This window comes from Chiloscyllium plagiosum, unplaced genomic scaffold (assembly GCF_037043375.1).
Source record: "Chiloscyllium plagiosum isolate Xiang-an unplaced genomic scaffold, Cpla_swu_hap1 HiC_scaffold_11, whole genome shotgun sequence".
NCBI classification, from domain to species: Eukaryota; Metazoa; Chordata; class Chondrichthyes; order Orectolobiformes; family Hemiscylliidae; genus Chiloscyllium; species Chiloscyllium plagiosum.
Window position 1 is genome coordinate 47,302,945 of NW_028270149.1, and position 25,036 is coordinate 47,327,980.

The 25,036-nt window shown below is 41.3% G+C and overlaps 1 long non-coding RNA gene across 2 annotated transcripts in view; it reads right to left on the bottom strand.

Moving 5' to 3' along the window:
* Positions 1–9,418: 9,418 nt before the first annotated feature.
* Positions 9,419–25,036, bottom strand: part of LOC148148793 (uncharacterized) — a 112,844-nt gene continuing 97,226 nt past the window's right edge. For both annotated transcript variants that reach the window (XR_015758655.1, XR_015758656.1), the window contains exon 4: positions 9,419–9,839. This is a non-coding gene — a long non-coding RNA (uncharacterized LOC148148793). The remainder of the gene's footprint in view (positions 9,840–25,036) is intronic.

Sequence of the window (25,036 nt, forward strand, 5' to 3'; positions counted from 1 at the left end):
CAATTGTACCAGTCTCCACCGCTTCCTCTGGCAGCTCATTCCATACATGCACCACCCTCTGCGTGAAAAAGTTGCCCCTTAGGCCCCTTTTATATCTTTCCCTCTCACCCTAAACCTATGCCCTCTAGTTCTGGACTCCCCACCTCAGGGAAAAGACTTTGTCTATTTATCCTATCCATGCCCTTCATGATTTTATTAACCTCTATAAGGTCACCCATCAGCCTTCGATTCTCCAAGGAAAACAGCCCTAGCCTATTCAGCCTCTCCACATAGCTCAAATCCTCCAACTCTGGCAACATCCTTGTAAATCTTTTCTAACCCTTTCAAGTTTCACAACATATTTCCGATAGGAAGGAGACCAGAATTGCATGCAATATTCCAACAGTGGCCTAACCAATGTCCTGTACAGCCGCAACATGACTTCCCAACCCCTGCACTCAATACTCTGGCCAATAAAGGAAAGCATACCAAATGCCTTCTTCACTATCCTAACTACCTGCGACTCCACTTTCAAGGAGCTATGAACTTGCACTCCAAGGCGTCTTTGTTCAGCAACACTCCCTAGAACCCTACCATTAAGTGTATAAATCCTGCTAAGATTTGCTTTCCCAAAATGCAGCACCTCACATTTATCTGAATTAAACTCCATCTGCCACTTCTCAGCCCATTGGCCCATCTGATCAAGATCCTGTTGGGATCTGAGGTAACCTTCTTTGCTGTCCACTACACCTCCAATTTTGGTGTCATCTGCAAACTTACTAACTATACCTCCTTATACTCACATCCAAATCATTTATATAAATGATGAAAAGTAGTGGACCAGTGCCGATACTTGTGGCACTCCACTGGTCACAGGATTCCAATCTGAAAAACAACCCTCCACCACCACGCTCTGTCATCTACCTTTGAGTCATTTCTGTATCCAGATGGCAAGTTCTCCCTGCATTCCATGAGATCTAACCTTGCTCACCAATCTCCCATGCCTTCCTGAAGTCCATATAGATCACATCTACCGCTCTGCCCTCATCAATCCTCTGTGTGATGTGAACATAGGAGGTACAGTTATTAAGTTTGCAGATGACACCAATATTGGAGGTGTAGTGGATAGTGAAGAAGGTTACCTCAGAGTACAATGGGATCTTGATCAGATGGGCCAATGGGCAGAGGAATAAATGTGAGGTGCTGCATTTTGGAAAGGTGAATCAGGCAGGACTTATACACTTCATGGTAAGGTCCTGGAGAGTGTTGCTAAACAAAGAGACCTTGGAATGCGGGTTCCTAGTTCCTTGAAAGTGGAGCCACAGGTAGATGGAATAGTGAAGAAAGCGTTTGGTATGCTTTCCTTTATTGGTCAAAGCATCCAGTATAGGAGTTGGGCGGTCATGTTGCAGCTATACAGGACATTGGTTTGGCCACTTTTGGAATATTGTGTGCAATTCTGGTCTCCCTCTTTTGAAAGGATGTTGTGAAAGGGTTGAGAAAAGATTTACAAGGTTGTTGCCAGGGTTGGTGGTTTGAGCTATAGGGAGAGGCTAAATAGGCTGGGGCTGTTTTCCCTGGAGCGTCAGAGGCTGAGGGGTGACCTTATAGAGGTTTATAAAATCATGAGGAGCATGGCTAGGGTAAATAGACAAGATCTTTTCCCTGGATAGGGGAGTCCAGAACTAGAGGGCATAGATTCCTTGTACGAGGGGAAAGATTTGAAAGAGATCTAAGGAATAAGATTTTCACGCAGAGGGTGGTGAATGTATGGAATGAACTGCCAGAGGAAGTGGTGGTAGCTGGTACAATTATAGCATTTAAAAAGTTTATGAATAGGAAGGGTTTAGAGAGATATGGGCTAAGTGCTGGCAAATAGGACTAGATTAGTTTATGATATCTGGTTGGCATGGGTGCATTGGAATGAAGAGTCAGTTTCCGAACTGTACATCTCTATGACTCAATTACTCCACGTCCTCAAATGTTGGAATATATTAATATATTACAGAGGAACCTTGATTATCCAGCATTCGATTAACCGAATATCAGATTATTTGGCAAGATCGCAAAGTCCCGATACATGGCTAAACTATATAATCCGGCACTTGATTATCCAGAATTTGATTAACCGAATGAAATACTCCCCGCCTGTGTTCTTCGGCTAACCGAGATTCATGCAGACAGTTACTCTCCCTGCAAACTATTATGACATGATGATAATATAATAATATTATCGTCAGCACTGTAATGAAGTGCAGCTTTGAGAAGTCCTGCCAACGCAGTGTGAATGGATGTGAGGTGATGGGTGATGTACTCTAAAATGAACTGATAAGAATAAAAAGAATTGCGTAACATTGCTCCTGTGAGTGTGCAAACGTGTAGTCTTCTCAGAATAGATTGCTTTGTAAATGATCAATACGACTTTTCATTGTAATCTTGGTGGAGCAGTGAAGAAAATGCAATACCACTGCCCATTGCATGCTTCTGTAAATACATTGGAATGCTGACATTCTTCCAGGATATGTGTACATGGTAAACATTAAATGGGACAAGTGACAAGTTCTGAGTAGAAGCCCAAAACATTTTTTTAAAATCTGTACGTGCCAGCGTCCTGTACGCTTGGATGGAGGACTTTGTCTCATAAACTTTAGTTTCCATCCACCTGTTGGTGCTATATTTGCTGACAGCAAATATCTGCAGATAACATCAGCTAATATGAGTACATACAAGGACGCATTATCAAAACCATATGTAGAAATTAATTAAAACACAGTTGAGACAATAAGTTATGGGAGTGTTTTAATCTAAGTATTGTAACATATTTCTTTCCTTTAATCTTTCGAATAGCTTGGATAAGAAATGGTCACACACTGCATACAATTGAGCACGTCACTATCTTGTATCATGCATTCTTGCATAGGCAAGATAAATATATTGCAGGAAGTAAATTCAAAAGCCACAGGAGGGATAAACTGGTGAAAAAACATGGATGAAGCTGAGGTCAATTATGCAGTAACCTCAGCACTCCCCCAGCCCTTTCATGAAGTCAAAGCTACCCTCAGTGTTATAATCTGGTGTCATGACCATGGGCCAGAACCCCATAATTCAGTGGATAATTTTAACTTAGCCTGCCAAAATGTGTTTTTAAAAAGGGGGCTAATACAGCCAAAATGTCCATGAATATAAAGTAAGTGGTTATCTAGAGAAACACACACAGAATGTTAGAAGGGAACTTCAATCAACAACTCTTCAAAGGAGAAGAGGCAATTTAAAACAGATTGGATTGTGATCTCTTTTGACTACAAAGATGATGAGGTGCAAGCTATCCCCTGCAGATTGTGTCCCTAGATGCAGATTTTTGTGGGGGGTTTTGTGAATATACAAGGACAGGGGCTAAAGAGTTAATTTCAACTCTATTGGACTGTGCTAGTGAGACTGAATGTTTCCATGTATGCCAGTGGGCTGAAATACATGTGTGTACTAAGTGTCTTAAGTGTTAGCATATTGTGAAGGTCACAGTCAAAAAACGATCTCCTGCGTTGGAGGTAAAGGGATCTTCTCAATCCGACTGTTAGCAGCTGGTTAGACAGTTAACCAGTCAAAAAGAAACAGGACTTCAAAGAGCAGTATCTCACCCTGAATGCTGGAATTTGGTAATCTTTAAAAGGAATCAGTACAGCAGACTCTCAACCAATTTGCAAAACTGAAAAAACTTTAAATTGACTGTACAACTATCAACATCAATGCTGCTGCTAACCTCCACTTTGCAACATTCACCTATCTGTTCTTCATGAACAATAGAGACTGATCAGTAATTCTTTTTTAAAAACTCTTTTTTGCCTCAATTTATTTCTAATCTGTACCATATGTGTTGCATTACTAATTTTTCTAGTAACTAATAAACCCACTCTTTGTAAACTGAAAACAAACTGGTTAAATTGGTTCCTTTTAAAACATAGGTTATTTTGGGCCTGAGAGAAAGATAGCCACAAGAAAAGGTTTCTAAATTAACTGTGTGACCAATGAAGGGGACAGGTAAATAAAGAAAGGGAGCTAGTTCAGCAGTCCTCACTTGGGAGCTTAACTGTCTGGGCTATCCCATCTGGAACAGTAACAAATTGGGGAATCTCCCCCAGGATCAGGGTTTAACATTTGTTCTAAATAGTTGGATTCATATCCTTTGCCATGCTGGAGAATCAGCCACCTCACAGCACTTTACTGCAGTGAGAAATCTGTCTTTGTGCAGATCTGTGGGCATGCTGAAGAAATGCTAACAGCTATTCATGTCACTCCCTCTTCCCATTGTGAGATCCCTTGAACAGCATGTACAAGAAATAGAAGACATAAACCATGCATTTTCAAGAAGAGGAAATATCACATAAAAGTGCAATGGACCCACACATTTGTGATGTGAGAAAAATTGAATTGCCTGAAACTAATGCATCTTGCCAGTTTTTCTTTGGTATGGGAAACATGAAGTTTATGAAGAAATGATGAACCATGGGTTTGGACAAAGAAGTGAGTTCAGTTGAAGGAAATTTCCAGTAGGACAGGGTATTGGCTCCATGGGAAAAGATGATTCTGTTTTTGGAAATATACTTCCACTGATTGAGTTCATGTTTAAAAAACTAATTTATTTAACATAAAGTTGACCTCTTCATTTCCCTCTCAAGCCCTTCTTACCCTTCTCACTGTATGGATAGTCTCCTTTGGAGTGAAAAAGTACTGAACACAGCAGTCTATAATTAACATAGAATCTTGGCTTGATTGTACTGGAGTACACCTCTTCATTTGTCAAGTCACCTGAGGTTGCTCGTAGCATGCTCCACTAAGATCCTGTTGGAAGTATGTACGAAAAAGGAAGTTAGTCACGAGTCAGTGATTTTGTACTCTCTGTAAAGCTAAAATCTTCCTACTGTAAGTAGTGAAACTGTACTTCAGGTGGGAGTGAATCAGGCCTCCTTACAATGTTACTTTTACTCCACAGGCCTAATTCCATGGCCTAAACACATAATTTCATTCTGTTGGTTAAAGACTTTAGATTATTTGTAAAACAAGAATTGCACGTAGTTTCATTGATTTCCTGTTGTTAGTCTCTTTCACTGTGTCTTCCCTTAAGCTGATTAATTGTTTTCTTTTACAAACCTTTGGTAAATATTTACCTTCAGCAAATTAACCTTTACACCAAGTAACAGAAGGCTATTCCAAAATGGACTTGCCAAATGAAGGCTTTGATCACAAAAAGGAAATACTCTATAAAATCAAAAACTAAATTTTCATATATTTCAAATCCATTCCTTTAGATTGCTTCTAATGTAAGCTATTAAGAATTGGAACTGATACTTAATATTCATTTTTGCTATAGAAGAAACTATTCTCAGATTCCTGTTTGGTTGCTATTGTTACAAAGGGTCTTTATGGATAAAATTCCTCAGAAAACTTAAGTTTTGAAGGACTGTGAAAAACAGATTTCTTTCAGGTTGTGTGAAAATACCTGGAATGATTTATTTTAGAAATGAGGGAATTGAAAGTTCACTGTAGACTTGGAGAATTTATTTTGGACAAGTCTTCCAGTAAACCACATGATTGGTGATAAGTGTTTGCTTTGCTATAGACACCTGCAGGGGCGATTCGAACATGATCTGGTTGAGTTAGCAGGAGGCCTGCAAAGAAGAACGAGCTGAATTGAAGAAAGCTTGCTAACATGAACTTGCCCATTTAATCTCTGATAACTCTGGGGGGAAAAACCCTGTTTTTGAGTTCAGAGCCAAACCTCTTTGATATTTTGCAAAAGTGATTAAAGAAACTGTAGTGATTGTAATTCAGTCAGCCAGATGGGCCTCATAGAATATGGGTTCCCTGATTGGGGCTGTTAATTTGGTCCAATCAGGGAGCCCTGGCTGACAGATAAGAACATGAATTTTCTCAGCGCTGTCACCCTGGGCAGGTACCGGGGCGGGCTGCCCCAGGGGTGGTCGAAAGGTGCTGAGGGTGGTTAGTGAAGCCGGAAGGTGGGTAGGCCATCCTGACCGCTGTCACCCCGGGCGGGTATCGGGGCGGGCTGTCCTAGAGATGGTCGAAAGGTGTGTCAGGGTGGACCGAGAGCTGGAAGGTGCGTAGGGGCGGGCTGCCTTAGAGTGGCCGGAAGGTGGGAGGGACGAGGGCTTGCTGGGTCTGTATTGTATGCACTTTTTTATGTAACTGGATTGTCCTTTTATGTACAAATGTCACTGTCACTGTCTTTATATGTGAAACTGGGATTTGAGGTTTGTCCTCATCTCCCTGTAAACTGGTTGAACGGTAGGGTTTGGGGCCTAGCTTTGCTGCTCCTCTCCCTTGTAAAATTGCTGCTGTATACAGCTGTAAATGTTAACTGTTTTTTTTTGTAAACTGTTTTGTAATTTGTTTAATAAAGTAAAAGAACATGAATTTTAGACATGCTTTTAACTCAGAGCTAGCTTTGAGGGAGCTGGATCAATGTCAGGACTCTCCACAAGTAAATAAAGGGTGATTTGGTGACAGGATTCACTGGAGTTATTTCAGTGGCAATGAGACAAAAGCAGACTCCTGAAGAAATTCACTCGGTGCAGTCATTTTTGAGTTGGGGTAAGCATTTCTGGCATCAAGCTGTTATTTGGGAGGTCTGACACATTTGATCCTCCTGTCAAATACTGGGCTCAATTTTAGATTAGATTAGATACCCTACAGTGTGGAAACAGGCCCTTTGGCCCAACAAGTCCACACCGACCCTCCAAAGAGAAACCCACCCAGACTCATTCCCCTACATTCACCCCTGACTAATGCACCTAATACTACGGACAATTTAGCTTGGCCAATTCACCTAACCTGCACATCTTTGGACTGTGGGAGGAAACCGGAGCACCCGGAGGAAACCCACGTAGACACGGGGAGAATGTGCAAACTCCACACAGACAGTCACCCAAGGCTGGAATCGAACCTGGGTCCCTGGTGCTGCGAGGCAACAGTGCTTACCACTGAGCCACCGGGGAAAGAATGTGTTAATTTTTTCCAGGCAAGTGAATTTGGGCAGATGAGAAACAACAAATAAACCTAAAAGCTTGTGGAAAGGCAGCTTCTTCGGTTATTAGGAGCCTAACTTTGCCTAACACACCAGATACTAAAACCTTTCAAGAGTTGATGGATTTAGTTAAGGAAAACTATGATGCCGAGCCTCTTCTAATTCTGAGACACTATTGGTTTTACTTGGCAATTCAAGAACCAAAGGAATCTGTATTGGGATTTTTGACTAGGTTAAGACAACTGGCAGAGGCATGTGACTCTGATTTAATCCTTAATGAGATGCTAAGAGATTGTTTGGTATATGGGATTAATGATGTAACCATGCAAAAGCACCTACTGGATGAAACCCAACTGGACTTCAAATAGGCCATATAACTGGCTTTATCATTGGAAGATGCAGCAAGTAGAGCAAGTATTTCAATGGGAGTGAACACCCTCGCTAGTCTGAAGGTGTCCAAGGGAATCTCCCCCAAGTCCCTCCTCCCTACCTTTTATCTCAGCCCATTTGGCACACTTTCCTCATTCCTGAAGAAGGGCTCATGCCCGAACCATTGATTCTCCTGCTCCTTGGATGCTGTCTGACCTGCTATGCTTTTCCAGCAACACATTTTCAGCTCTGATCTCCAGCATCTGCAGTCCTCACTTTCTCCTAGATAAGGACAGCTCCATACCATCCATTGTCCAATGGCCTGGCAGTAAAAGCATTCCAAATTTTTGAAACACTGTTTAAAAAAAAACAGCCTACATCTTCACTAGAAACCAAATGGTCCTCGTTCCTATTTGATTACAGGAACACCCCTCATGCAACCAAAGGGAGAGCAGGGCATCTTGTATCAGTGACGAGTCTCCGCTGCCGCAACCACTCCCATGACTGCTGGAGCCATGGGCCAATTCTTACACACCTGGAGCCCCGATCGATGCTCATCTAGACAATGCTACCTTGACATTGGTCATTATGGTCCTCCGCCATTCACACCAATGATGCTGCTGCTCATTCAGCCGTCCAGGACTGGCTGTGGACCAGGAGCCTCAGCTCAGCCTGTAAGTCTGGGCTGGGGGATTCATCCTGAAATCTGCTCCTCATTCGTCAGGAGACCCTCAACTGGGGTGGAAATGTGTTTGTCTCAACCTGGTATTGCTAATGGAGAGAAGACTCCACACCAGGTTAAGTCTGATCTTCCCAGACCTTTGGGGAAGGGTGAAATGGCTTCAGGAATGTCAATGCCGGACACAAGACTCCACTAAGTGAGGAAAATAGTTTACTTGAGGGGATGCAGTTTGGTGTAGGAACCACAGGATTGGCTCTGCATGGTGATGAGGCATGGTCGAAGCAAGGTCTGATCCAGTGACCTATATAGTTTGGGTAGGTGCAACAGTCCTAAATAAACATGTGGACAATATGAAAGCTGCAAATTCACAAACAGTGTAGGGGGAAATGTGCCTGGCTCCTCAACAGCCTTTCTGACTCGTCCAAAACCCCTGGGTTCTCACTCTCTGTCAACTGTTGAAAGATACCTCAGAATCTGAGATGGATTCAGCAGATTTCGCTGTCTTGACGCCTTTGCTGAGGCCCAGTGAATGATAAAGGAGGAGGTGTCCGGTAGCAGCAGGAGCAACTCCAGTTTGAGATTAATGCGGTTTTACCTTGTCCAGGATCATCAGATGAGCAAAAAGCAAGACCCAGGCTGAATCGGCTAGCTCGGACTCACAGGCTGAGCTGAGGCTCCTGATCCACAGCCAGTCCTGGACATCTGAATGAGCAGCAGTATTGGTGAGGTGAACGGCAGAGGGCCACTATGACTAAGGTCTGACAACGTTGTATCGATGAGCATCAATGGGGGCTCCAGGACAGACTCGGCAATCATGGGAGTGGTTGTGACAGGGGAGGCCTGTAACCGATACTCAGAGCTCTGTTGGACCCTTGCACCTACCCAAACTATATATGTCACTGGATCACACTTTGCACTAGCATGCCTCTTATCCATGCAGGGCCATTCTTGTGGTTCCTACCCCAAACTTCATCCCTTCAAGTAGACGGCTCTTCTCGCTTAATAGAGTCTTGTGTCTGGCATTGGTGTTTCTGATGCCATTTCACCCTCCCCCAAAGGTCTGGGAAGGTCAGATTTAACCCAGTGCAGAGTCTTCTCCCCATAAGCAATGCCAGATTGAGGAAGACATGGTTCCACCCCAGTACAGGGCCTTCCAGATGAGCACGGAGCAGGTTCCTGGCTGAATCCCTCAGCCCGGACTCATAGGCTGAGCCAAGGCTCCAGGTCCACCTGAATGAGGGCACCATCAGTGAAGTGGACAACGACGGACCACTACAACTGAGGTCCGGTGGTGTACGAGCGTTTTCCCTGGTAGAGAATGAAAACTCGGGAGGCAGGCAGAATTCAGGCAAGTAGAAGTTTATTCATATAGAAACCGATTAAAGGGGAGAGGGTCAAAGGATCTTCCCTGAATTTGGCCTTGATATACAAACTCAATTATTCGCTTAATCCTTGGCTCAGATCAGGGATAGATCAATGACACACTCTAACACATATATAAAAATGTAGTATTATTTTTATACATTTCTGTATTACAATGATTACATACAACATAACTACAGTCCTTTCCTCCTAACCCATACACCCCCAATCCGATAAAACACTTAATCAATGATAGACACCCATTTGAACAGCCTTAGCTTCCCATGATCTCATGGCGTTTAACAGACATGATAATGTCCAGGCGTTGGTATCTTTCTATGTATCCTGTTCATTCACATTCCAAAGTTTATTGCTATAACTCCTTTGGGTCTCTCAGGTTGGCTTTATCTGGAAAGACAGTTTGAATTTGATTACTTATTGTATCTCATGTCCTGAGTTTATTAAATTCAGTTATTACTCTTATATTGCCCATTGTCCTAATTATTAATGCAAAAATACAAAAGACAGTTAGTTTCAACTGGTTGCTATAAGATTTGTAATTTGATTTTTGTTAGGAAGTTAGTTGTAAAGTATAAGGTTAAATATAGCTTTTCCTACTCCTAGTGCTTTGGGTACTAAGGATGGTATTTCCTGAAGATAATAACTTTCACATCGAGGTTGAATGCTTTTTCTTTAATACTTTTATTAAATGTTGGTTATATGCATATATTTTTAATGCTAAAACTATCCTTATGATTGCTAAGGGAATTTCGAACTAGAATCCATTGCAAAATAATTCATTTCAAATAAACAGCTACAAAATAACTGTAATTGTTGGTCTGGTAATGACTTAAGGAGGTGACTGGGCTTATCTCATGCCTGGTGTTCATTCATTCACTGGGGCAATTACTTTTCCATTAATGAGGGCTAGGATTAGTTGCTTGTCTATTTTAAAGACATGCAGTACTGTTGGGAATGGGGTAATCATGGCCTTAGTATAACTTTGTTCAAAGATGTTGTCATTTTTTTGAATTAAAGGCTGGAACAGACTATTCATCTTATTTATCGCCTGTCAGCCATCTTGTGTTTTAATACTAAGGCAGGCTGCCTCTTTCTGTTTGTTGGCCATTTTGTGTGAGAAGACATGGGCCATTTTGTTATAAGCATGTACAGTACACCCTACAGGTGGCTTTGCCTGGATGAGCATCAATGGAGGTGACTGATTTATAAGAATTGGACCATGGCTCCAGCACAGATGCAGCAATCGCGGGAATGGTGGTGGGGAAGGCCCGTAACCAATACCCAAAGCCCATTACAGAGACCACGAACAATGTCAAGTGGAGCAGTGGAGGAGCAACAAGAAATGGAGAGTAAGATAAACTGTACTTTAATAAAGGGAGAAAGTGAGGTCTGCAGATGCTGGAGATCAGAGCTGGAAATGTGTTGCTGGAAAAGCGCAGCAGGTCAGGCAGCATCCAGGGAACAGGAGAATCGACGTTTCGGGCATAAGCCCTTCTTCAGGAAGAAGGGCTTATGCCCGAAACGTCGATTCTCCTGTTCCCTGGATGCTGCATTTCCTGTACTTTAATAAAGTCTTTCAATATATATCGTAATTCAAAATGGTGCTGGAGTGTGGCGACACAACACTTTTCATAAGTCACTCAATTCAATTATTAATAATCCTGGTTGATAGATCTTGTTTAAAACCTGACATTCCATAGGGTTAAGGGTTTAAATGGAGAGGAATTTGTTAAGTGTGTTCAAGAAAATTTTCTGATTCAATATGTGGATGTGCCTAGAGAATGTGCAAAATTTGACCTACTCCTGGGAAATAAGGCAGGGCAGATGACAGAGGTGTCAGTGGGGGAGCACTTTGGGGCCAGTGACCATAATTCTATTAGTTTTAAAATAGTGACGGAAAATGATGGACTGGATCTAAAAGTTAAAGTTCTAAATTGGAGGAAGGGCAATTTTCACAGTATTAGACAAGAACTTTCAAAAATTGATTGGGGACAGATGTTCGCAGGTAAAGGAATGGCTGTAAAATGGGAAGCCTTCAAAAATGAGATAACGAGAGTCCAGAGACAATATATTCCTGTTAGGGTGAAAAGAAAGGCTGGTAGGTGTAGGGAATGCTGGATGATTGGAGAAATTGAGGTTTCGGTCAAGAAAAGGAAGGAAGCATATGTCAGGTCCAGACAGCAGAGATCAAGTGAATCCTTAGAAGAATATAAAGGCAGTAGGAATATACTTAAGAGGGAAATCAGGAAAGCAAAAAGGGGATATGAGGTAGCTTTGACAAATAGGATTAAAGAGAATCCAAAGGGACCAAAAGGGTAACTAAGGAGAAAATAGGACCCCTCAAAGATCAGTAAGGCGGCTGATGTGTGGAACCAAAGGAGATGGGGAGATTCTAAATGAGTATTTTGCATCAGTTTTACAGTGGAGAAGGACTTGGAAGATATAGAATGTGGGAAAATAAATGACGACATCTAGAAAAATGTTCACATTACAGAGGAAGGGGTGCTGGATGTCCTAAAATGCATAAAGGTGGGTAAAACCCCAGGACCTGATCAGACATACCCTAGAAGTCTATGGGAAGCTAGGGAAAAGATTGATGGGCCCCTTGCTGTGATATTTGTATCATCGGTTGTCACAGGTAAGGAGCTGGACGACGCGGTGCCACAATTTAAGAAAGGTGGTAAGGAAAAGCCAGAGAACTATAGACCAGTGAGCCCGACATCAGTGTGGGCAAGATGTTGGAGGGAATCCTGAAGGACAGGATTTACATGTATTTGGAAAGACAAGGACTGATTAGGAATAGTTAACATGGCTTTGTGTGTGGGAAATCATGTTTCACTAACTTGATGAGTTTTTTGAAGTAACGAGGAGGATTGACACGGGCAGAGCGATGGACATGACCTATATGGACTTTAGTAAGGTTCCTCATGATAGACTGGTTGGCAAGCTTAGATCACATGGAAGATGGGGGGAACTAGCTATTTGAATACAGAACTGGCTTGAAGGTAAAAGACAGAGGGTGGTGGTGGAGGGTTGCTTTTCAGTCTGGAGACCTGTGACCAGTGGTGTACCACAAGGATCATTGCTGGATCTACTGATTTTCGTCATTTATATACATGATTCAGATGTGAACATAGGAGGTATAATTACTAAGTTTGCAGATGACACCAAAATTAGAGATGTAGTGAACAGCGTTACTTCAGAGTAGAATGAGATCTTGATCAGATAGGCCAATGGCCTGAGGAGTGGCAGGTGGGGTTTAATTCAGATAAATGTGAGGTTCTGCATTTTGGAAAGACAAACCAGGTCAGGACTTATACACTTAATGGTAAAGTCCTGGGAAGTGTTGCTGAACAAAGAGACCTTGAAGTGCGGTTCATAGTTCCTTAAAAGTGGAGTCACAGGTAGATTGGATAGTGAAGGTGTTTGGTATGCTTTCCTTTATTGGTCAGAGCACTGATTATAGCACTTAGGAGGTCATGTTGAGGCTGTACAGGACATTGGTTCACCACTTTTGGAATATTGCATGCAATTCTGGTCTCCCTCCTATTGGAAGGATGTTGTGAAACTTGAAAGGGTTCAGAAAAGATTTACAAGATTGTTGCCAGGATTGAAGGATTTGAGCTGCTGGGAGAGCCTGAATAGGCTGGGGCTGTTTTTCCTGGAGCGTTGGAGACTGAGGGGTGACCTTTTAGAGTTTTATAAAATCATGAGGGGCATGGATAGGGTAAATAGACAAAGTCTTTTCCCTGGGGTGTGGGAATCCAGAACTACAGGGCATAGGTTTCGGGTTTAAAAAGGACCTAAGGGGCAAATTTTTCTCATAGAGGATGGTGTGTACATGGAATGATGTGCCAGATGAAGTGGGAGAGGTTGGTAAAATATAACATTTAAAAGGCATCTGAATAGATATATGAATAGGAGAGATTTAGAAGGATATGGGCGAAGTCCTGACAAATGCGACTGGATTAATTTAGGATATCTGGTTGGCATGGACAAATTGGACTGAAGGGTCTGTATCTGTGCTGTTCATCTCTATGACTCTATATATGAAATTTAAAAATGGATATGGACAGGTTTGGTGAATTGCCCAAAATTTCGTACATGAAACTTAATGTGGTTAAATGTGATGTTATCCAATTTGGTCAGAGGAATAGAAAGGCAACTCGTTATCCAAATGGAGAAAGCTTCAGAGTGCTTTGGTGCAGAGAGAGAACTGGGTGTCCTTGTCCTTGTGAATCGCAGACTGTAGGTGTAGCAGGCAATAAGGAAGGCAAATTGAATCTTGCTAAATAAGTATAAAATAAAAAGTCAGCAAGTGTTGCAACTGTATAAAACAATAGTGAGACCAGAATTGGAGCATTGCATGTAATTCTGCATCCTTTACTTGTGGAGGGATGTAGATGCATTGGAGGTAGTTTAAAGGAGTTTCCCTAGATTGATTCCAGAGATGATGGGTTTGTCTTATGAAGAGAGATTGAGCAGTTTAGATCCATTATTTTGAGTTTAGAAGAATGAGATGAGATCTAATTGAGGTATGTAAAGAGTTTTGACAAAGTAGGCAGAGAAAAAATGCTTCCTCAAAGTAGAACAAGGAGTCCTAGATTTAGGATAAGGAGTGGCAAATTTTAAACAGAGATGAGGAGAAATTGCTTCTGTCTAAATGTTGGGAATCTGTGGAATTCATTACCCTAAGGATGGTGGATGATGGGACATTGAGTACATTTAAGGAGGAGATAGACAGATCTTTAATAAGTAATGGGTATAAGGGCTATGGGGAGTGGGCTGGAAAATGGAATTGAGGCTGAGATGAGATCAGTCATAATCACATTAAATGGTGGAACAGCTCGAGGAGCTGAATTGCCTACTCATTCTCCTGGTCCCTATGTTCTTATGCAATGTTTCATGGGATTTGAAGTGGGAGCAATTATATTACATTGGGAAGGAGGCTGTAAATGTGTCAGGATCAACCAAAGCGGGGCACAGCTTCTGACATGAGTATTGATACTGCACTTTCCTGGGGTTGTAGGAGGAACCAACTTTCTACTTCTATGAACCATAAATTATATGGCAATCCCAGCATAAGTGGATTATAGACTGTATAATCTTATTAATGGATGGAATGGGATTGGGAAACTTTGCAATACTTGCAACAGGGAAGAAAGATTGATCCAATGTTATTCATGGCCTTGGGAAAAATATGTGTCATTATTTTACAATAAATTTTCATTCATTAGGAGGTATTAGCTGATCCATTGTGACATTTCATACAGTGAAGCCAATTTTAACTGCTTGCAAAAGGCAGGTTCAAAATCCATAGTTATATGTCCACTGCCTTGTTTCCACTTCTGATTTTTTTTTGCTAATTTATTCAAAGTCTTCAGAAAGATGGCCTATGTTCCTGAAGATTCAGGTGGGAGCATCTTTAAGTTTTCAAGTGTACATCCAATGGCAAGACGTACTCCTAAGCCAGTCTCAGTTAAAAAAGAGAAGTAATACATTGCATTATTGGGCTGGTAGCACCAGATGCTGTAGACTCGAAATACCATTTGAAGATGTTATTTCAATGATCCTGACCTGACAGTATTCAGATCATTCACATCTGTTTACAATTCATCCACTTAGAATTTTTTCATTTGTTCTTGCTTTGGGAATCTGTCATTCTGCCATAGCTTGCTTCAAGAAGTTCAGGAAAGATGTTCAACAGGAGAGTCAACCTGGTCAACTTATTCTAATTGATGGAAGAAGAACAGAGTACTGTTGTGACAAATCTGGAAAATTCAGGGAAACTGCTATTGGAGCTATGAGGAGACTTCCTTACCTTTCCTACAGAATCTATTAAATCCAGAGACAGAGTCATCAATCTCTAGTTTTTAAAATACATGCTGTTGTTCAACAAAGAAGCTGTTACAGACCTGGGCAGTCTCTTCCAGCAAGATTTCCAACCCTGTCTAATAGTTCATCATGCATAACTTTTTCACACAGAGGGTGGTACATGTATGGAATGAGCTGCCAGAGGAAGTGATGGAGGCTAGTATAATTGTAACATTTAAGAGGCATTTGGATGGGTATATGAATAGGAAGGGTTTGGAGGGATATGGGCTGGGTGCTGGCAGGTGGGACTAGATTGGGTTGGGATATCTGGTCGGCATGGACGGGTTGGACCGAAGGGTCTGTTTCCATGCTGTATATCTCTGTGACTCTAAAACCCATAGCAGCAAAAATAACTGCAGCTTGCAAAAGTCAATATATCTATGTTTGTTCATTTGTAGTGTGTGATTTGCTATCTACCAATCCCTAAAAATTGCAAAGTGGAAAAGTTTATCTTGTGTATAAATCCACCCTTGAGTTTTGGTTAAGATTTCATAATTTTTCATGTACCTCACATCAATGTAGATCTTAGCTTTTCAAGGATCAAATCCTTGATTCTTTTAACATGTCCTTCTAGATGTCAGTCTTTAAATTATCATCAGTATTTATGTATTTACAACAAGATGAGTAAATAAATATTTAAAACATTCAAATATCTAAATTTTATATTTGTTTATTCAAATTAAAATAATCAGATTATGAATTTAATTAATTTAAAGACATTTAGTATATTGTTTCTTAAATAAAACTTAGATAATCAACATCAATTCTTTGCTGTTGCTTTTCCTAGTGCAGTAAACCTTGTGAAGCTGAGGGAGAAAAAAAATCAACAAAGTTTCATGTTATCTGGTCCCATGCATGTCATTCCTGAAAAATAGTATTAATGGAAAAGTCAAACCTTAAAACTTTGCTAAAAAATTGGTTTCAGGAATGTGACTGTTAAACAGGAAATGTGGTATTTATTCCAGAGAACTGAGTCATTATCAGAGATTGATACATTTTTGGTGACTAAGGAATATTGACATAATTTAATGATCTGTAATAGGGGAATAAAAAGAATTCAACAGAATGCAAATGCGTAGGTGGTGATTGATGTTAATTCAATTTCAGGATTCAGCTATAAAGAAAAGTGTGACACAATACTTTAAAAGAATAAAAATATGATTTAAGTAATACATTTTACAATGGAAGAGCAAGATACCTAAATTAATATGAGGTTAAGTATTTTTAATCAACCTCTTAATACATGTTCTGACACGCCTCCAAAGAGGTGGGACCATCGATTCTCCTGCTCTTCGGATGCTACCTGACCCGCTGTGCTTTTCCAGCACCACATTCTCGACTCTGTTCTCCAGCATCTGCAGTCCTCACGTTCTCAGAGTTGACTTAAACATGAACCTCTAGTCTAGAGATAGGGACATTACCATGACACTGCATAACTCTTTTAAATCACTACATACATAGACAACATTTGAGATCTAATAAAGGAGGAAAATAGTTTTAACCTGAAATGGGTGGAGGGAGAAAATAAAATCGGTCTCTATTAAATCTGTCCCTGAGGGGAAAGCCAAATAATTTCTTTTGACATTAACATTTCTGTTTCCTGTGATCAACAGCACAAAAACAGAACAGAGTAGTTGACAATATATCATAACCCTAATCTGAGGCAATGATAACTTGGAGATGTTCCTTGCAAATGTTTCTCTTATAGAGTTTACAATTTCACTTTGACTGTTTATAGTCCCATGATATCAGAGCTGCGGGATTGGGATTATTGGCTGGCAACTGCTTCTTGATTGCTGATTTATTTAGTTGGATAAAATCACCATATTTCAGACACGAGCTGGGGAGGGTGAATCAATGTCCTGTCCACATTACGCTGTGTAAACAGCCCTGATTCTTGTGAATTCTCAAGGAAAAGCCATCTCTTTCAGCTTTGTTTGTTTGACTGTCTGCCAGAGTTGTGACACACATCTTGCTCATCTCTGCCTCGCTTCCACAGCAAAACAAAAACCTCTTTATTTTCACTTATTATATCTGGTTGCTTCCAAAAGTTGATTTGGACGAGCCTACAATAATCTACTCTGATATATTGTACTGTTAATTTATCTCCTGACAATTGGAAGCTGAAATTGTAAATCATTCAATAATATAAATGGAACATCTTCACTTCTTCCATGCCTGTGTTTTTCTTCCTCAGCCTCTTCCTGTGTATCCTTTTTTTTAATCTTAGCCTGTTGTTAATCCCTGCTAGTGTCTGGCTATTGTTTTTTCTTTTGTTTTTGTCTCTTTTAGATGAAAATTCCTTAGTATTAGGATTAAAACACATGGCATTTACAGAGAGAAATTTACACATTAACAAAACCCCATTTAACCATGTTCTCAAAATAACACTCACCAACCGTGTAACTATGTACAGTTGTCAGTACCTAAAGAACTAATCACAACCTCATACATTGCACGTTCAACATTTTCTCAAACCCACACGGCACCATTCCATAATCTCACCTGCTTATTTCCTCTCTCTGCATCATTCAAGGCTCCTGACACACACATTCTAGATTTTGCAGCAATTTACTTGCATCTCATTCCAATTGGTCTACTGTATTCGCTGCTTGTAATGTGGTCCGCTGTACATTGGAGAGATGAAATTTTGACTGGGTGACCACTTTGCTGAACATTTTATCTGTGAAAATGACCCTGCTCCTAGTTGCCTGCCACTTTAACACTTGTTCCCGTGCCAATATTTCTGTCTCAGGCTTGCTGCAGTGCACCAATCAAGCTCAAGGCCAGCTGGAGGAACAACATCTCATCTTCCATCTAGGTGCTTTACTGCCCTCAAGACTCAACATTAAATTTAACAATTTCTTAGTACAGGTCATTCTGCTATAATGCATGTCTTGTCAACGTGAATTCACTGTCATGCGATTGACAAAGTGGGGACATTGTTTCTGAAGTGCAAACATTTAAAAAGTGTGTTGGCTGTAACATGATTACATTTTAAGTGCTGTTTCTAAAGCACAAGAACACAGGGATGCACAAGAACACAGCTATCACATTGTAGAAGAACTAATTGTATGAATATCCTCTTCCATGTTCATTATCCACGCCTACATCTCTGGGTCCTATTCTGTGTGGGCTGCTTCTAGCACAGGCAACCCATTTTCAACTATTCACAGTTCCCATTATCACCCACTCAGCATTTGCTTCTTCCCCGACTTATTAGCAATCCCTGTGTCAGCTTCCCTTTTTCTCCCTTTCTGAGCACTGTCTCCATCTATTCGATTCACTTCTTTCCCCATCCTCCTCCCTCTACTGCAACCCCAACTCTGTCATCAGCATAAATCCCACTATTTCCCAGCTGCTTTCAGTCTGACAAAGAGTCACTCGATTTGAAGCGTTAACTCTGTTTTTCTCTTTATAGATGCCGCCAAACCTGCTAAATTTCTCCAACAGTGTCTGTTTTTGTCTCAGAAATTGCGAGTTTTTCATATAGATTTTAGCTTCCTGTAACTTGTCTTCCCATCAAATCGTTAACCTATCCATGCTTGTGAACACAAAATGATCATCCCCAATAAGACAACCGACTTAAGGACATATTAGAAGCAATTGACAGAGAGGAAATACTAGAAGATTTAGCAGCCTTAAAAATGGCTCAGTTTGGGGGCCCAGATGAGATGTATCCTAGGCTGTTGAGGGAGGTAAGGAAGGAGATATTAGAGGCCCCGATTTTCAATTTTCCAAATTCTTTGTAGCCACAGAGAGGTATCAGATGACAGACAGACTTGTAATATTGTTCCATTATTGAAAAAGGGAGAATGGTTTAAAATACGAAATTACAGGTTAGTCAGTCTAACCTTGGTGGTGCGGAAATTATCAGACTCTAAGGGACAGAATATTTTTAAAGAATTAAGGGGGAATATTCAACATAGATTTATTTAGGGAAAGTTGTGTTTGACTAATTTGATTGAATGTTTTGAGCAGGTATCCAGAAGTGTTCATCAGAGTTATGCATTTGATGTGATCTATATAGACTTAAGAAACGTCCTTGATAAGATCTCTCATGGCACATTGGTAAAGTAAGTAAGAGCAATAGGCTCCAAAGTAGCACATTGGATCCAAAATTGGCTGAGAGGCAGGAAACAAACAGCAATGACTGGAATTTTACTTCCAATTGGATTCCATAGGGCTCAGTACTGGTGTCCTTGCTGCTTGTTAGTTGTACTTTAATTAGGTATACGGTTTGGATCAAGATGTTTGTACATGACACAAAAATTGACAGGGTGATACAGTCTGTTTTGCTATAATGCATGTTTCTTCAATGTGAATTGGCTTTAACACAATTGAAGAATTTAGACTTTTTTTTTGAATGTGAAATTTCCTGACCTGCATTGGCTACAACATGATTCCGGCTCCACTAGTTTAAATAGTGTGGCTATTGTGCAATTTTCTTATAATGCTTGACCACATGAGAACAGAACTATCAGAACTGTAAACTTCAGATAGCTGTAAACTTCAGGAGGTTAAGAACGGTCTGTTCAGTGGTAAATGGAACTTAGAAAAGTGAGAGGGAATGCACCTGGGAAGGGCTAATATCTCACGGTTAGATCTCATGGAATACAGGGAGAACTAGCTAATTGGATACAGAACTTGCTCAAAGGTAGAAGACAGAGGGTGATGGTGGAGGATTGTTTTTCAGACTGGAGGCCTTTGATCAGTGGAGTGCCACAAGGATTGGTGCTGGGTCCACTACTTTTCATCATTAATATAAATGATTTGGATGTGAGCATAACAGGTATAGTTAGTAAGTTTGCAGATGACACCAAAATTGGAGGTGTAGTGGACAGCGAAGAGGGTTACCTCAGATTACAACAGGATCTGGACCAGATGGGCCAATGGGCTGAGAAGTGGCAGGTGGAGTTTAATTCAGATAAATGTGAGGTGCTGCATTTTGGGAAAGCAAATCTTAGCAGGACTTATACACTTAATGGTAAAGTCCTAGGGAGTGTTGCTGAACAAAGAGACCTTGGAGTGCAGGTTCATAGATCATTGAAGGTGGAGTCACAGGTAGATAGGATAGTGAAGGCGGCGTTTGGTATGCTTTCCTTTATTGGTCAGAGTATTGAGTACAGGAGTTGGGAGGTCATGTTGCGGCTGTACAGGACATTGGTTAGGCCACTGTTGGAATATTGCATGCAATTCTGGTCTCCTTCCTATTGGAAAGAGATTGTGAAACTTGAAAGGGTTCAGAAAAGATTTACAACGATACATCCAGGGTTGGAGGATTTGAGCTATAGGGAGAGGCTGAACAGGCTGGGGCTGTTTTCCCTGGAGCGTCGGAGGCTGAGGGGTGACCTTATAAGACCTCACAAAATTTTGAGGGGTATGGATAGGATAAATAGACAAAGTCTTTTCCCTGGGGTCAGGGAGTCCAGAACTAGATGGCATAGGTTTAGGGTGAGAGGGGAAAGATATAAAAGGGACCTAAGGGGCAACTTTTTCACGCACAGGGTGGTACGTGTATGGAATGAGCTGCCAAAGGAAGTGGTAGAGACTGGTACAATTGCAACATTTAAAATGCATTTGGATGGGTAAATGAATAGGAAGGGTTTGGAGGGATATGGACTGGGTGTTGGCAGGTGGGACTAGATTGGGTTGGGATAACTGGTCGGCATAGACGGGTTGGACTGAAGGGTCTGTTTCTGTGCTGTTCATCTCTATGACTCTTTGACTCTATGTGGCAAGGGATTCCAGTCTTAGTGGTAGGACCCTGGAAAATACTGAAGGTCAGAGGAACCATGGAATGCATATACACAAAAAGCCTGAAGCTGGGAGGACAGTTAGATAAGTGCTTAAGAGGCAAATGGGGGGATCCAAGATGGCGGCGACCCAGTAAGACTGAGTCTATAGTGCTCCTCCCAAGACTTGGGCACAGTGGGTCACCTACCCCCTACCAAGCTTACCAAATCATTTATAAATCATTTATAATAGTTTAGTAACTGAATTAGTGGTGTAATATTATATTTAAGCAACTTTATCCTAAGTTAAAATGACTAAAGGGAAGGGAGCCCGCAGCTCTCAGCAAGCAGGAACCCCTCCCCCACACTCTCCAGCTGCAGCAGAGGCGTCCACAGCCGCCCCGGGGGGCTTACCAACAGTAACAAGCCTTGCAGAAATGCTTTCCAAGCTTGACTCGAAGATTGATGCCTTTATCGTCGAATCCAGGAATCGTTGGGAGTCGCTCTCGGCCGCGCTGAAGAAGCACGACCGTGAAATTGATGAAATTCAACGCCGAGTCGGAGGGGCGGAGCTAAAGGCCGCGACCTCGGAGACAACCGCTCAATCGGCCGTGGATCAGGTCCGGACTCTCGAGCAGCGAGTCCGGACCTTGGAAAATCATATTGACGACCTCGATAATCGAGGTCGTCGAAAAAATATTCGTTTGCTGGGCCTTCCCGAGCAGGAAGAGGAAGGCCAGCTTACAGCATTCTTGGAGCAGTGGCTGCCACAACTTTTAAATCTGCAAGCTGGATCAGGCCAGGTAAGGGTGGAATGGGCCTACCGGGTAGCAATACGCGGGCCCGGCTCGAACCAGCGCCCGCGCCCGGTCCTGTTCCGGCTGCAGAGCTACAGGGAGAGGCAGATACTCCTAGAAGCCTCTAGAAATCTCGGAAAAGACCCCCAAGCTATGATCTACAAAGGATCCAAGATCATGCTATTTCAGGCCTTTTCCCCGGCTCTGGTTCGAAAGAGGAAGGCATTCGACGAGGCGAAGAAGCGTTTAAGGGACTTAAATGTACAGTACTCCTTACGCTACCCAGCGATGTTACGCTTTAACCATGAAGGATCTGTATATAACTTTGGATCACCAGAAAAGGCTAAGGAATTCTTGGACTCTCTTAGATAAACTGTAGGACATAATGGATGTTGGTCTGCCTTCCCCCCCCCGTTTTGGTTTATATCCCCTCCCTTTTTTTTTCTTACCTTATTGCTTAATATTATTATGGGGGGTGGGGAGAGGGATTTGATTTTCTCCCCCCCCCCCCCCCCTTGGAGTTGTTTTCTGTTATTATTTATGTATATATGAGGGGTGTATGTATATGTGTGTGTGTGTATGTATGTATATATATATATATATATATGTATGTGTATGTATATATATGTATATATAAGCTGGGGGATTTGGTTAATGTGGGTGGGGGGAGGTGGTTACCTTATTCGATTTTACCTCTGTCTTTAGGAGCGGGGTTGTTTTTCCCTTCGTTATTTTGTATTATCATATTTAATTATTATTTGTTGAACTGGTAATTTTATAGTTATATGTTTATATGTGGTATTAACATTACCAAATATACCCAGGTGTTGGTAGGGGTGGGGGTGGGGTGCTCACTGTTAACTCTAGCTTTGTATTATATTTGAATTTTCCTCACTTTATTGAGGAGTGCCTGGGTCAAGGGTGGGGCATTGGTTGGGAGAGGATATGAGGGATTTTTGGAGAGGAAGTGATGCCCCCTGGGAACAAGGGGGAAAGTCTCCACTTAGATACGTTTTATATTTTTTTTATTTAGAAATAGTTTTTTACTGTATTGTTGTGGGTGTATTAAAGAGGGTTTATTTTTGTAAATTTTACATGTTCCATGCCCGGGATGTTCTGGATGGGGTTCCCCCTCCCGAGGGGTCTCGGATTGGCCCAGAGGATTATGGTTGATCAATCGGTTAAGTGGTGCACCTGGAATGTCAAAGGGAGTAATTCGCCACTTAAAAGGAAGAAAATATTATCAAATCTTAAGAAGGAAAGAGTTGATATAGCTCTCCTACAGGAGACGCATCTGTCAGATAAAGAACACTTGAAATTACGACAGGGCGGATTTGATCAGGCCTTTTTTTCTTCTTTTAGCTCAAAAAGCAGGGGAGTTGTTATTCTTGTTCGGAAGAATTTCCCTTTCAAAATCCTAAAGCAGATAAAAGACGAATCTGGACGATATATCTTGATTAAAGCTCTCATAAATGGAGAGGAATATGGGATTTTAAATTTGTACTGCCCCCCGGCACACCCCTTTAAATTTATAACGGAAGCCTTCTCAAAATTGATGGCTTTTGATGCCCGTCATATAATTATAGGGGGAGACTTTAATTGTATTATGGATCCGGAAATAGACAGGATTCCCAAGAGTACTGCAGGAGTATCTCCCAGATCTAGACAATTGATGGATCTGAACAAAGAATTAGGATTAGTAGATGTATGGAGATGTCTTCATCCACAGGGTAGAGATTTTTCTTTCTACTCTAATCCACATAAATGTCATACCAGAATTGATATGTTTTTTGCCCCCTCAATTTTTTTAAATTCCATATCATCCTGTAAAATAGGTAATATAGCAATTTCTGACCACGCTGCTGTATATATGGAAACTAAGGCGAAGAACAGTGGGACATCCCCTCGGCATTGGCGTATGGACCCCTTCTTAATGAAAGATAGTAAATTTGTAAAGTACTTCTCTCAAGAATTTAAAACTTTTTTAGAAATTAATTCAGGTACAGCTAGCAACCCGTCAATGATGTGGGAGACCATCAAAGCTTACACGCGAGGCTTGATCATCTCCTACTCAGCGACCCAGAAGAAATTAAAAGGAGAACAACAGCGTTTGCTTGAAACCCGCTTAAAAGCGGCTGAAACAGCATACATTGATAGACCCTCTATTATTAAATTGCAAAGGATTACAGCTCTTAGGACAGCTCTAAATACTACACTTACTCAAACGGCTAAGAGGGAAATATTATTTGCAAAGCAAAGATTATATGAATATGGCGACAAACCGGGTAGATACTTAGCATTTCTTGCAAAGAAAAAAAAGGCCCCTCAGACTATTATGTCTATCAAGGAAAGTACGGATATTTTGACTCATGATCATAAAAAGATTAATGCGACCTTTAGAAAATTCTATTCTGAGTTATATAAATCACAGGATTGTGAAGATAGGGCGAAGAGGATGCAGTCATTTTTAAAAAATTTGACTTTTCCAGACCTAACTCCGGAACAAGTATCGGTCCTAAATGCTCCTCTTACACCCCAAGAAATAGTTGATGCAATTAGGCACCTTCAAAATGGTAAGACGCCGGGCCCAGATGGCTTTCAAGCTGAATTCTATAAAGAATTTACAGAAATACTGGTTGGTCCACTTATGGACATGTATAACTATGCATATAGTCAGGGCTGTCTCCCGCCTTCGCTTAAAGAGGCAAATATCTCTCTTATCCTCAAAAAAGGAAAGGACCCAGAAGATTGTACATCATACAGACCAATATCCTTGCTAAATGTAGATTTTAAAATCCTCTCTAAAACGTTAGCACTGAGATTAGAAAGGATACTGCCACATATTATAAAGGAGGATCAGACGGGGTTTATTAAGGGCCGTAGGTCATCCAATAATGTTAGAAGGGCTCTGAATATGATTCAAGCTTGTCATCAGGGAAAGATACCAGGAGTAGTGGTTTCATTAGACGCGGAAAAGGCATTTGATAGGGTCGAATGGTCATATTTGTTTTACACATTGGAGAGGTTTGGTGTTGGACAGGTGTTTACCAAATGGATTTCAACATTGTATAGTGATCCCAAAGCAGTTGTGGTTACCAATGGATTAGGCTCGGATAGCTTCAGTGTGGGTAGGGGCTGCCGTCAGGGATGTCCCCTCTCGCCATTGTTATTCACGCTA